Source organism: Neofelis nebulosa, chromosome 11, assembly GCF_028018385.1.
Source record: "Neofelis nebulosa isolate mNeoNeb1 chromosome 11, mNeoNeb1.pri, whole genome shotgun sequence".
NCBI classification, from domain to species: Eukaryota; Metazoa; Chordata; class Mammalia; order Carnivora; family Felidae; genus Neofelis; species Neofelis nebulosa.
The window spans coordinates 70,528,104-70,540,848 of NC_080792.1; the positions used below are offsets into that span (position 1 = coordinate 70,528,104).

The following is a 12,745-nucleotide window of genomic DNA, read 5'->3' on the forward strand; positions in this document are numbered from 1 at the left end:
TTCCCTGTCACCTCCCTGACACCCCCAGACCCCCTCCTCAGAGCTGACCGGGCCGGTCTCCTGGCCCCGCCTCCGCGGCCCCCACAGCCCTCAGGACACAGTCTTTGCCATGGCCAGAGACCTGGCCTGCTGCTCCCAGCATCGTCCCCCTACTGCCACCCCCCTCACCCTGTGCCCCAGCTGCCTCTTCAGACGCCCCCCTCCCTCTCCCCACTCTGAGACTTTGCACATGCCGGTCCCTCCCCACCTCCCCTTCCCCCCCCCCACTTCCTCCCAGCTCCCAGCCACCAACCCTGGAAGGCTCCTCCTTGTCCTTCGGCAACTCAGCTTATATGCTCCCCACTGCCGCCACCACCAGGAAGCCTTCCTGGCCTTCTCAGTCTGCCCCCGCACCCTGGGGTTCCGGCGACAAAGCCTGTCACATTTAGGAGCGCGAGCTGCAGCAGGACGGGAACCGCGTTCTACTCGTGACCGCACCCCAGCGCTTTGTCCAGGGCAGGTACAGCTTAAACAGGTGAGTGAGTGAGTGAGTGAGAGAGTGAACAAATGAACGAACCACCCCTGGACTTCACGCCACCAGGAAAGTGGGCGTGAGCATTAGCGTTCCCCTCAGCCCGGATTTCCCTGCAGGAAAATGCTGGGGCCCTAAGTCTCCGCGGGCATGAAATACAGCCCTGGGGGTGGGAGTCAGCACCAATGCCGAGAGCAATCAGGCAGGACCAAACAGCAGACCCATAAATTGCCCCGGAGCCGCTGCCCCGGAGGGCTCAGCCCAGAGGAGGCTCCCACTGGGGCCAGGCTGATCAGGAGGCAGAGGAGAAGGCTTGAGGGGCATGGGTGGCCTGCGAGGGGTTGGGTCTGAGGACCTTCCCCTGCAGCTGTACAGATGTGCCCAGAACGTGGGGGCGCAGGGGGAGGGATTACTAACCCCTCTGAGCCTTCAGCTCACCCGAAGCCCTTTTGATTCACCCCTGTACCAACCGGGATGAAGGTGCATTCATCATGCCCCTGTTTCCAGGTGGGGAAACTGAGGCTCAGAGAGGTAACACGGCATGCCTGATGTCACACAGCTAATCAGTGGCCCAGAGGGGTGGGCTGAGCGAGGCCTGAGGATTTCAGTGGTGCCTGAAGGGAATGTCTAAACATTGTCGTGTGCTTTCTCAACTATTTTCTGCCCTTACAACTTCCTGTCTTCGGCGGCTCCCATACCCTCCAATTGCCTTTCACAACAGAGGGGGTGCAGGCCTCCCGAGATCTCAGGGAAGGGGAGGCACACCATCCAGTCAGGTGTCTCAGCACAGCGTTTTATTTTCATGGTGTTTCTGTTGGTGGTCACTTATATTGGGTTCCCGTTATTATCAGCAATGGGAAACTTCCTTTAAATATATAAATATTTGTGGGGGCACCCCAGTGGCTCAGGTGTTTAAGCGTCTGACTTCGGCTCAGGTCATGATCTCGCGGTCCGTGGGTTCGAGCCCCGCGTCAGGCTCTGTGCTGACTGCTCAGAGCCTGGAGTCTGCTTCGGATTCTGGGTCTCCCTCTCTCTCTGCCCCTCCCCCACTCACGTGCGTGTGCGCGTGTGCTCTCTCTCTCTTAAAAAAAAAAAAATATATATATATATATACATATATTTAAAAAAATATTTGTGTGTGTAAAGTGAGCCAACTTACAGAAAACTATGGAGTGGACCATACCAGGGGTACTGAGCTATGGCCAAGTCCCACAGCACTCACGTCCTAACCTGCCACGTCGGTCGTTACGTGTGGTCACGACCCCTCTGTGAGGGAAGTCCAGAGGGTAGGAAATTTTTGCCTGCTTAGTTTACGGATTTATCCCCAAGTGGCCTGGAACAGAGCTTGGCGCATAATACGTGCTCAATGAATATTCGCGAAAGAAAGATGGCGGCGATACAGGGGTGGGGTATCGCAACCTCGCGCAGCGGGCCCCGAGGAGTGCTTCCCGTGATTCTGAAATCCTGTGGCCCCAAAGTTCTCATGTTTTCCGAGATTCGATGAGCCCCTACTGCAGACTTCCAAGTGCTTAGATCCCAGGATTCTCCACTCGGCGGTTGTCTGATTCTAGCGTTCTCTGCGCCTCAGCCCTTGTGCGGCTCAGCTGTGACAGGCGGTCGGTCACTCTCGGGGTCTAAGAATACGGCTGTTATTGTGTGATGCTGTGAGACAAGCAGGTCCAGACCGGGGAAGCAGGTGGTCCTGCTGATGTTGAGTGAGAGGAAGAGAGTGAGCGTTGGGAAAGGGGAGGGAGAAGGGGAGGAGGAGGGGGGGAGGGGAGGGCGAGAGAAGGGAAACGGGGAGGCACAAGAGAGAGGCGAGCAGAGTTACGGAGGAGACAGAGGCCCCACATCCACACACAGCCTGGCAGCTCATGGCGCCTCCTCCCCACGGTCCTTCACCAGGACTAAGGGACAGGCTGCCCCCACGCCCCAGGGGTCACCTGGGCAGGGGGGCCTCCCTCCCCTTCCACAGGTGTGGTGTGACGTGGCTGAACCCTCGAAGCATGAACTTGCTGAGGAAGACTAGGTAGAGGCTCTCCAGGCACAGGGGCTCGAGGAGGGGGTAGACACCCGTCTCCCGAATCCGGATCCTGGTGCCAGGGCTTCCGAGACACGTGTTGGCTGAACCCTTCCTCTGTGCCAGGCACACCTTAGGAACCATGCACGCCTTTCCCATGTGATCCACACAGCAGCCCTGTGAGGGAGGTATGTTTGTCCCATTCTAAAGAAAAGAGAACTGAGGCACAGCAAGATTGTATATCTTGGCCCGGTCGAGAAAAAAGAGCTTAAAAAACATTGTGAGAATGGGTGGGTAGATGGATGAATGGAAGAAAGGATGGGTGGATAGATGAATAGGTGGGTAGATGGATGGATCAGTGGATGGATGGATGGATGGATGGATGGATGGATATACAGGTGGATGGTGGATGGATGGGTGGAAGGATGAAAGGAAGGAAAGATGGATGGATGGATGGATACACAGGTGGATGGTAGGTGGACAAGTACACAGGTAGATGGGTGGACGGATGGACAGGTGAATGGATAGATGGATGGGTGGATGGATGGATGGATGGGTGGATGGAAGGAAGGAAGGAAGGAAGGAAGGAAGGAAGGAAGGAAGGATACACAGATGGATGGTGGATGGATAGACAGATGAATGGATAGATGGATGGGTGGGTGGATGGATGGAAGGATGGAAGGAAGGAAGGATGGTTGGATACACAGGTGGATGGTGGATGGATGGACAGATGAATGGACAGATGGATGGGTGGGTGGATCCACAGATGGGTGCATGGATAGATAGGCAGATGGATGGATGATAAATGGATGGATGGAGAGATGAACAAGTGGACAGGTGGACAGATGATTGGATGGATGGATGGTGGATGGATGGATGGATGGATGGACAGAAGGGAAGGAGAGAGAATAACAGTTTAATGGAGGACTACATGGCAAATAGCCCATCCTAGTACGGGAGGCCTCTCCACTCCCCCAGAGTCATCCCAATCCTGTTCCAGACATGTCCCTATAACTTAATATCAAGATAATGACCACAAGAAAGAACCACAAGGAGCTAAGAACAAAGCTTCAAATACTGGTGGCACCTGCCAGACAAGAAGAAACCAGCCGTGGGAACATAAAGAGCAAACCTTGAGCAAAGGTCTGAAGCGGGAGCCCAGTTGACCTTGGCATGTCTAAGGAGCACAGCTGAGAGCAATGGGGCCGGGGCCTCATGAGGAACGAGAAGCCGAGGGCATGTGGTTGGCCGAGTTTACATTTGGTTTTAAAAGCCACAGGCTTTGAGGAGGGGGCTGACGTGACCGCTTACACTTGGCCAGGACGGCCTCCGCCTCTGGTGGAGAAGAGACCAGAAGGCGCAGGAGGAGCAGAGCAGGCAGAGACGGTGGTGAGGGCGCGAGAGGGCAGAGGGTGGGTCTGGATACACTGGGAGGCGGAGCCACCGGGCCTCGGAGGTGGGTGGTGCATGGAGGGCCATGGCGCCCCCCAGGCTTCTGGATCTAGGTTGTGAGATCACGGTGGGAATGTATATTGAACCGGGGAAGCCTGACTTGGGGTGTCAGGCGGGGAGAGCCAGAGTTTTTCCTCTTTATTATTCATACAAAATATGAGTGGAGGGTCTCCTGGGTGCCTGGCACCGTGCTGGACTCACAAAGAATGTACCGACTCCCCCACCTCCTGGCCACCCAGCACAGCGTGTACCCAACTAGCTTACCCACCAAATCCCCTGGGAGCGACACGGCCAAGTGTTCTGGGGTGTCAGGTTCTCCTCTCCCCTCCCCCGAGAGCAGCTGGCCCGATGACCACCTCGCCAGGCCTCCCAGGGAGCCGGCAGCCTCCTCAAGTGGCCGTGTGTCCCTGGGTGCTAATCCCTCACCCTCCTCCGCCCGGACAGGCGCACACAGGACTTGCACAGTGGTGACCTGTGTCACCACCAGGGTCTATGCCCTCACAGGGGACAAAGCGACCACCAGCTGGCCCTCGCCGGCTGTGTGACCTTGGGCCGGCCGCATTCCAGAAGTGACCACTCCTGGGGGCCGTCATGCTGCGGCGACCCCGTGCATAGAAACCTCTGCACGCCAGACTCTGAGGCAACAAAAATTAAGACCTCTCGGGACCCCCCCTCCCCCCACTCCGCACCCTATAGTCCCCGCCCCGCAGCAGACGGATCCACACGGATTTCTAGAGTGAGGGCCTCCGGGGAAACTCAAGATCACATATCGCAGACAAGCTCCCATCCATTCTGTCTTCACACCATCCTCAAGGAGACCAGGGGAGGAGCTGAGAGCCCATTGGATAGATGGGGAAATTGAGGTCCACGGAGGCAAAGGGTCTTGCCGGCTTGCATAGAGACTCTGAGGCGAGCCAGGTCTCAGACCCGCATGTCTGATGCCTAGCTGAATGTTCCTGGCTTGACACCTGCTTCATCCGACCTAAAAACAGGCAGATGACCAGGTGGCCTGGAGGCTTTCAGACAGGGAGGAACGATTAAGAAAGGAGACGTGTTTTAGGAGGAGACCGGTGAGAACTCAAGGGTCCCCCTCTGAGCCCCCCCTCCTGATTGTTCCAATTCTATCCCTTCCAAAAAGGTTCCAAGAGGTCCCCAGATCCCACACAGGAGCCAGGCCTGGACAGATGAATCAGCCAGGGTTACACAAGGCTTTGCATGTTGCTAAATTTAAAACGGCAACGTGAACCTCGGGAAAACACTTGGGGGAAGGACGGGGGCCAAATAAAGAGCTTCGGACACCGCCCCAGGCCCCCGGGGTGCAGCGGAGGGACGTAGTTCCCAGGTGCGACCAGAGAGCGGCTCCTAGATCCAGCCTTGCAGACAGCAGAAGCCTTACTCGCCCGCCCAGAGGGCTCTGCCGGCCTGCCCCGGTCCTATGAGCCACTCTCTGGTTCCTGACCGGGGAGCAGGGATCACTCCGGATTCCAGGATGGAAGGAAAAGAGAGAGAGAGAGAGAGAGAGAGAGAGAGAGAGAGAAAGAAATGAGTGTCTTCAGCAGGGCTCGAGACAAATCCTAACACCTCCTGCAGAAAGAGCTGGCTAGATTTCCCTCCAAACCCTTCCAGACAAATGAAGGTATTAATCAAGTTAATGAACACTGATATGAAATATTCTGAGCAAGCACAAATCCATACCTTACAAGCGTCCCTGGACGACTAGGTCGTGTCTGCCCGTCATGAATAAGTATGTCACGCGCAACGCACACAGGTGCACAAAATACAGGCGTGTCCATGTGTTCCAGCATATGTGTGTACAGACATCCGCCCACACGGGCGTGTGTGAATATGCTCGTGTGATAAGCCCAACATATGTGCCGGCTCGGATAAAATTCTGGACCCAGCTCGCTGCACCCACCTCCCCCCTCCCTCGCCGACACATACGTGCAAACACACTCCATCGTCATCATAGCTGACCCCCGTGGAGAGCTTCATACGAGCCAAATTCCATTCTCCACGGTTATATACGCGCTATTCATTCAATCCTCACGACAAGGCTAAGTTCTATGATCATCCCCATTTTACAGGCAAGGGAACTGAGGTTCTGAGAGGTTAAATGGCTTGCTTGAAGTCACACGTCTGGCAGCTGGCAGGGTTGAGATTTGAACCCAGGGAAGCTGACAGCAGAATCGATGCTCTTAAACCCCACGGAGAAACAAGGGCCCTAATACATACACGAACACACAAATACATGCACTGAAAACTGTTCTTTCTGCTCGTAGGATTGTCACACACACATACACACACGCACACGCATATACACACTATGTAAGCAAATGTATGAGAGGAAGAGGAAGAAAGACCCAAAGATGTGTGGGCCACAGGGCCTTTGCACCACATTCGCTCAACCAGGAACCCGGAAAAGGAGAGAAACTGAGAGGTGTAATGAGAAATGAGGGGCAAGTATTTTTAGAGGCAGGGTCAGGATCCGGGATGGAAAGGACATGACAAGGTCAGGAACAAAGTGCGAGAGCCCACGTTTGTGTCTTTCCTCCACCCATAAGACATTCCAACTTCTAGCCCAGCAAACTCCAGGCCCCTCGTGCCTGGTCTGCCTCACTGACATAGGGCAACCCTCAGCTTCCTGATCCTTGGCATGGCCAGCGTGCCACCCCCTTCCACTCATGCACGGCAGGGTGTTCAGCCACTGCTCTGCAAGCAGGGGCCTGGTGGGGAGGGGACTAGGAGGAAGCAGGAGCCAAGTCCTCTAGGAGGCAAGAGCTTCGCCTGCAGAAATCACGGTCCGAGGCCTCGGTTTGGGCCTCCGTGTCCTCATCTGTAAAATGGACACGGTAGTAAAATCTGGGCCACTGGGTGGTGAGGAGGATAAAATGAGGAAAGTCAGGTGCAGAGCTTGGCCAGGGCTGGGTTCTTGCTTACGTGCACCGTTAACATTCCTATTGTTATTATCATCGCTCTCCATGTTGGCTTTTTTGCCATTCACTGAACAGTGGAAGGAAGGGAGAACCTGAGGGAACCCGCCCTTGAAGGTCCTACCCCCCCCCCCCAAGGAAACCAAGGCACGGAGAGGGGGAGGGGCAGGGCAGAGCTGGGGACACTTCTAGGACCCTTCACCACCAGGGGCCTGCAGCCAGGGGTCCACACAGGAGTAGAGCCCGGGAAGCTGCTAAGTGCCAGCGACACCCACACTGGTGGGCGGGGCAGGGGGGGGGGGGGGTGGTGGCTGCGGTTTCCCAGGTCGGGAAACAGAGCCATGGGCTTCAAGGTCACCTGCCCAGGATGCCAGAGCCAAGTAAACGATGAGACTCCAGCCAGTTCTGGCAAGTCTAAGATGTCCCCCACTCCAGCCAACCCCAAGGCCCTGTCCCCTGTCTCCCGCTTCCCCCAGGGTCCAAACTCCAGACAGTGGCATTTTCTTCCTGTCGCCCAGATGGCGCCTGTGTCTTTGTCTTGAAGGGTTGCCCCCTTCCTTTTTCTTTCTTCTCCCTTTCTTTCTTTCTCCCCCCCCCCACCCCCAAGGAGGAGGAGGAAGGAGTAGCTCCCTGAATGGCACGTGAAAACAAAAGGGCTGCTCTCAGCCAGCCTGTGGCAATCGCACCACCCAGAGCTGGGGGATATGGAAATGAGCTGGTGTGTATGCAAATGAGGCTCCTGGGTGATTTGCATGGAGCCAGCCTGGGAGGGGCTGAGGTGGAGCAGGCGGGACAGGTGGCTGGGAATTCTGGGCAAGCTCCCCTTGGGGGCCCTTCCCCCAGGTACCTGGCTTCTCCAGGCCAGCCTCCCCTCCAGAAGTCCTCCCTGAATGCTCGAGCCTCTGCAGCGTGAGATACCTGGACAGCTGCTGGGGGTTTAATCATTCCTATTTATGTACATAAAATTAATTTTCTATTTGTTACCTCATACGAACATATGGCTGGCTGGATTTTTTTTTTTTATATTTAGAGGGTAATTTTGATCTGACTTAACAAAGTTTTGCTGTGTGACAACCGAGTAAGAAAGACTGCCACAGTTAGGTGTTATGGATACAAAATATACAAAGGTGTCCCATCAGATCCCTGGGCTGAAAGCCCCAGGAGCGGGTTTTGATGTGGTTTGGGGTAATGCTGTGGTGCAGGGAGTGGGCTGAGGGTGTCGGGACATCCCAGCAGTGCCAGGGTGGGATGGATAAGGGGTGGGCAGAGGAAAGATAAGGCAAAAGGATGGGTGGATGAGGGGAGAAGCGAAAGAAGGGGAAAAGGAAAGGATGAGGGGGAGAGAGGAAGGATGATATATGAATGGATAGATGATGGCTGGATGGATGGATGAAATGATGGAAGCATGGGTGGATGAATGGATGGATGGATAGATGATGGGTGGATGAATGGATGGATGGATAGATGATGGGTGGATGAATGGATGGATGGATAGATGATGGGTGGATGAATGGATGGATGGATGGATAGATGATGGGTGGATGAATGGATGGGTGGATGAATGGATGGGTGGATAGATGATGGGTGGATAGATGATGGGTGGATGAATGGATGGATGGATAGATGATGGGTGGATGAATGGATGGATGGATAGATGATGGGTGGATGAATGGATAGATGGGAGGATGAAATGATGGCAGGATGAGTGGTAGAAGGAAAGAAGGAAAGAAAAAAAGGGAAAGGGGAATAGAAGGTGCACTAGTCAGCTCAAACCACCAGGACAAAATACCGTAGACTGTATGGCATAAACAACAGAAATTTATTTCCTCACTGTTCTGGAAGCTAGAAGTCTAAGATCAAGGTTCCAGCTGACTCAGTTCCCAGTGAGACCTCTCTTTGTGGCTTATAGATGGCTGCCTTCTGGCTGTGTCCTTGCATGGCCATTCCTCTGTATGTGTGCAGGGAAAGGGGTGGGAAGAGCATTCTGGGGTCTCTCCGTTTAAGGATACTAAACCTATGGAATCAGGACCCTATCTTTATTACCTAATTTGAATTTAATGATTCTTCTAGAGTCCCCATCTCCAAATACAGCCACACTGGGGGTTATAGCTTCCAAGTATGAATTTTGGGGGGGATACAAACATTCAGTCCAAGGTAGATGGGTGGACAGGTGGGTGAATGCATAGACAATGAACATAACATCCTTCTCTTATTTCTTCATTCACTCAATAAGTCTTTCTAAAACATTTGCACCGAGGGCCAGGCTGGGCACTGGGACCAGAACAGAGAAGGAGGCAGGCCTGGTCCCCACCATCACAAAGTTCACAGAATATGTAGGCTGCCCTCCGCAGAGAGCCTAGCAGAGAAGGGCCTGGATTCAGGGTCAGACATTCTGCCTTCAGATCCAGGCCGTGCCTTTTACCAGCTGAGTCACCTTGGGCTGTGACCCTTGCCACGCACGGTGTTTGGAGGAAAGCATACCCTCAGGGAAGGTCATGCTTCCTCCCGGAGACTGGCTGCCATTGGAGACTCATTGCACGGCCCTGGATACAGTCCCTCACTGGGCATCCCTTTCCTCCTCCATGAAACGAGGAGCTGGACCACATCCAGCTCCTTCCAACTACTCGATTTCCCTTTTTCTTGTCATGTTCCCTTTACCTCTGGGGAACTCAGCAGAAAATCTAGGAATTTTGTCAGCCCACTGCTTAATTTCGCCCAGCATCATAATTCCACAATTATGTCACAGCCATCAGCCAACGCGAAATGTAAGCACCATCATGGCAGCCATTATCAAATATGGCCACCATCACGGAGAGCAGCGTTACTTCATTTTAATTCTCCACCTTCCAGTAAGAGCCAGAGGGCCCCTGTGGTAGGGTCCTGAAACAGCTCCCTTCCTGCCTCTAGTGAGTGCCCCTGGGGCCACACTGCGCAGAGAGCTTCTCATTTAACATAGGAACTCAAACTCTCCCTGCTAGCACCCTAGAAAGGACACCCATTCATAGCCTCATTGCCACATTGCCAGGCGTCGGTACCCCACTGGAAAATCAAGTTTCCCCAGGATTCTGCAAGGTGAGCCATCCCAGAGAGCATGGAAGCACCGGTCAGGGAGGCAGACACCCTGAGATACAGTCCCAGCTCCACGTGGCTGCACATGATCCCCATCCGGGTCTCAAACACCCTAAGCCTGCGGCCAGCCTGCCGTGCAGCCTGGGCACGCCGTGTCCCACTCTGGGGCTCGGTTTTGTCCCTGGATCCCAAGGGGCCCGGGGGCCACAGACCTTTTGAAGACCAACCAAGGCAATATCAAATAAGTTCCAGGACTCACCTGGGGTAGGCTTAGGAACCCCTCGGCGGAGCTCTGCCTCCTCTCTGGTGCCTCAGATCCCAGCCTTTCTGCTAAATTCTTGCTTCACCCAAAACCATGACTCTAGAGTTGGAGCAGAGAGAAAAAGTTTCCGGGGAACCCCTGAGTCCTCTCCCCATCCAACGGCGCTTCCAGACCCCGGAGCCAAGTTGTGCCCTCACCTTCCTCCAACGGCTGAGGCAGGCTGTAGAGCCTGGTGGAGGTCCAGGAGGCACGGGCAAGCCAGGAGACAGGTGACAACCCATTTGTTAGGCCCATGGTGGGCAAGAAAGGAGGACCAGTGACAGGTCCCTCTCACTGCCTCAGGCCAGGGCGAGTAGGGCCAGGATGTGGCTGGGGACGGACTGCTCTGCCCACCTGTGTTCTGTCCCGCAGAGTTGGAGGGGTCCCACCAGGATCCCCACCCTGAGAAACACCAGAGGCTTATCACCACCCACTTCGGAGGGTGGTGGGGACAGGGAGCCTCCCCAGGGGTCAGCAGGAGAAGAGATCGGTAACTGTATCACCATCATCATGATATTAACTAATCTAGTATTGACACGGGTGTAGTAAGGCTCCCTTTGGGTTCAGACACCTCTGGGTTCAAACACAAGCCTGCTACTTCGTGACCCCGAGGGCTGCTTTGCCTCTACGAACCTTCGTTTTCTCGTCTGTGAAATGGGTAGAGAGGTCATTTCCGGTGGGGAGAGGTGTGGAGCAATTCCCACAGGCCCAGAGAGCTGTGCTCCACTGGCCCTTCCGCACGGCCACCGCAGGGTGGTTCTCATTCTGTTAGTCCCATTTCAAGATGAGGGGCCTGCGTGCTGAAATCAGAAATAACTGCTATGATGACACAGAGCGAAGCTGGAATTAGGACTTAGGTCCATCTGACTCTGAGCCCCAGCTTGTTACACCCACCTGGGAAGAGTTCCCCGGAGTCCCAGGCGAGGACGCATAGCACAGGCCTTGGAGACAGAGATCCAGGAGCCTGAGGACTGGGCTCTGCTGAGCAGCTTCGGACAGGTTCCTCAACGTCTCTGGGCCTCCTGGGCCCCAAGTTGCTCCTGCAGGTTGGGGTGTGGGAGTTGGACCCGTCCATGTGGAAGTGCCCAGCTCGCGCCTTGCGAACAGTGGCTTTGTTCCACCTCCATCCCTCTGCCCGCGGGTCCCGCCCCCTCCCCGATACCCCAACCCCGTCTCCCTGGGCCGCTCAATCCTTGCACAGCAAAGCCACCATCAAAACAACAGAACGGCATTCTGCCAGCAGCGGGTTATCACTTACCCACGGGGCGCCCCGTCCTGCCCATGCATTCACTCGGCAGTCAACTTCCACTTTACAGCAGGTGACAGATCTTGCCACAGAGCGAGTGAGGAGCTGGCCCAGGGTGTGACCCAGCTCTGCGGCCCACACAGGCCACACGGCCTCCGTGACTGGACAACTACTGGCATTCAGGGGACCCTCCCGTGCCGCATGCAGCTACCCCCTTCCAAGAAGGTGGGAACCGGCCCTTAGAGATGGTTCCACTGAGCGCCCATTTTATGGCTTTGGAAACTGAGGCCTCAGGCCGCTCAAATATGTTCAGTGAGCTCCTTTACCGTGTCAGGCCCTGGGGACCAGTAAGACCGAAACACAGGAGCATCTTTATTTTCAAGGTCACACGGGGAGGGGGTTGGGGCAGTCGAAACTGGGTTAGCCTCCAGCCGGGATGAACAAGGTTTGTGGGTGCCTGGATTCCGGCTGCTCCACAGCCCATCTCATCCCCCGCCCCAGGTGTAGACCACGTTTCCGCGGTTCTTCCTTTATCTCTGCCTCTGCCTGGCCCGCTTGCCGTCAGTCCCCTGTCAGCCAGGGGACAGCTGGACCATCCCTGGCCCCAGACACGCCCCACGGAGACAGTCCCACATCCGGCCGGCCATCTCCACGGGGCTCTTCGCATGGATTTCCTGGTGATTTAAGGTCTTCTCCGAATTCTATCAATAAATGAAGTTCTCAGGCCCACACTTTGAGGCGAGCAATCCTGAGCTTCGGGAAGGTGAAAAAAATATCTCATCGCTAAGCCGCAATGTCTTGCGAAATAGGATTCTGTGCCTTAACAGCTCTCTCCTCTTCGCTGCACTTGAATATTAAATGTTGTATTAATAGCTCACTCTTAATTATCCATGAGTAATGTACTACGGCTCGGAAATTAATGAAGGGAAGGACCCAAACGAGAATATTTCCCACTCCTCTGGGTGCCGCAGGGCTGATGGGAGGCAGGAGATTTGCATACGATTTGCATGAGATGCTGTGGGTTTGGTGGCCCTGGCAGGGAAGGAAGACATGGGGCGGGGGGGGGGGGGGGGGGGGGGAGAGGGGCTGCTGTGGACCTGGCCATTTTCCAGCATTTTCCAAGGAGAGAACTCACCTGTCTCTCTCACTTCTCATACCTCTCAGCTTTTGCCCTTACTTGTCCCCCGGCCAGGAATGGCCACCTACCTACCTCCCT

General features: G+C 55.1%; 1 long non-coding RNA gene across 1 annotated transcript; it reads right to left on the reverse strand.

Annotated features, from left to right (window-relative positions):
* Positions 1-907: 907 nt before the first annotated feature.
* Positions 908-11,406, reverse strand: LOC131490602 (uncharacterized). The gene is made up of 3 exons (XR_009251145.1): positions 10,917-11,406; positions 10,242-10,343; positions 908-2,216 (listed from the first exon to the last, which is right to left on the reverse strand). It is a non-coding gene; the product is annotated as an uncharacterized LOC131490602 (long non-coding RNA).
* Between the last annotated feature and the right edge of the window lie 1,339 nt (positions 11,407-12,745).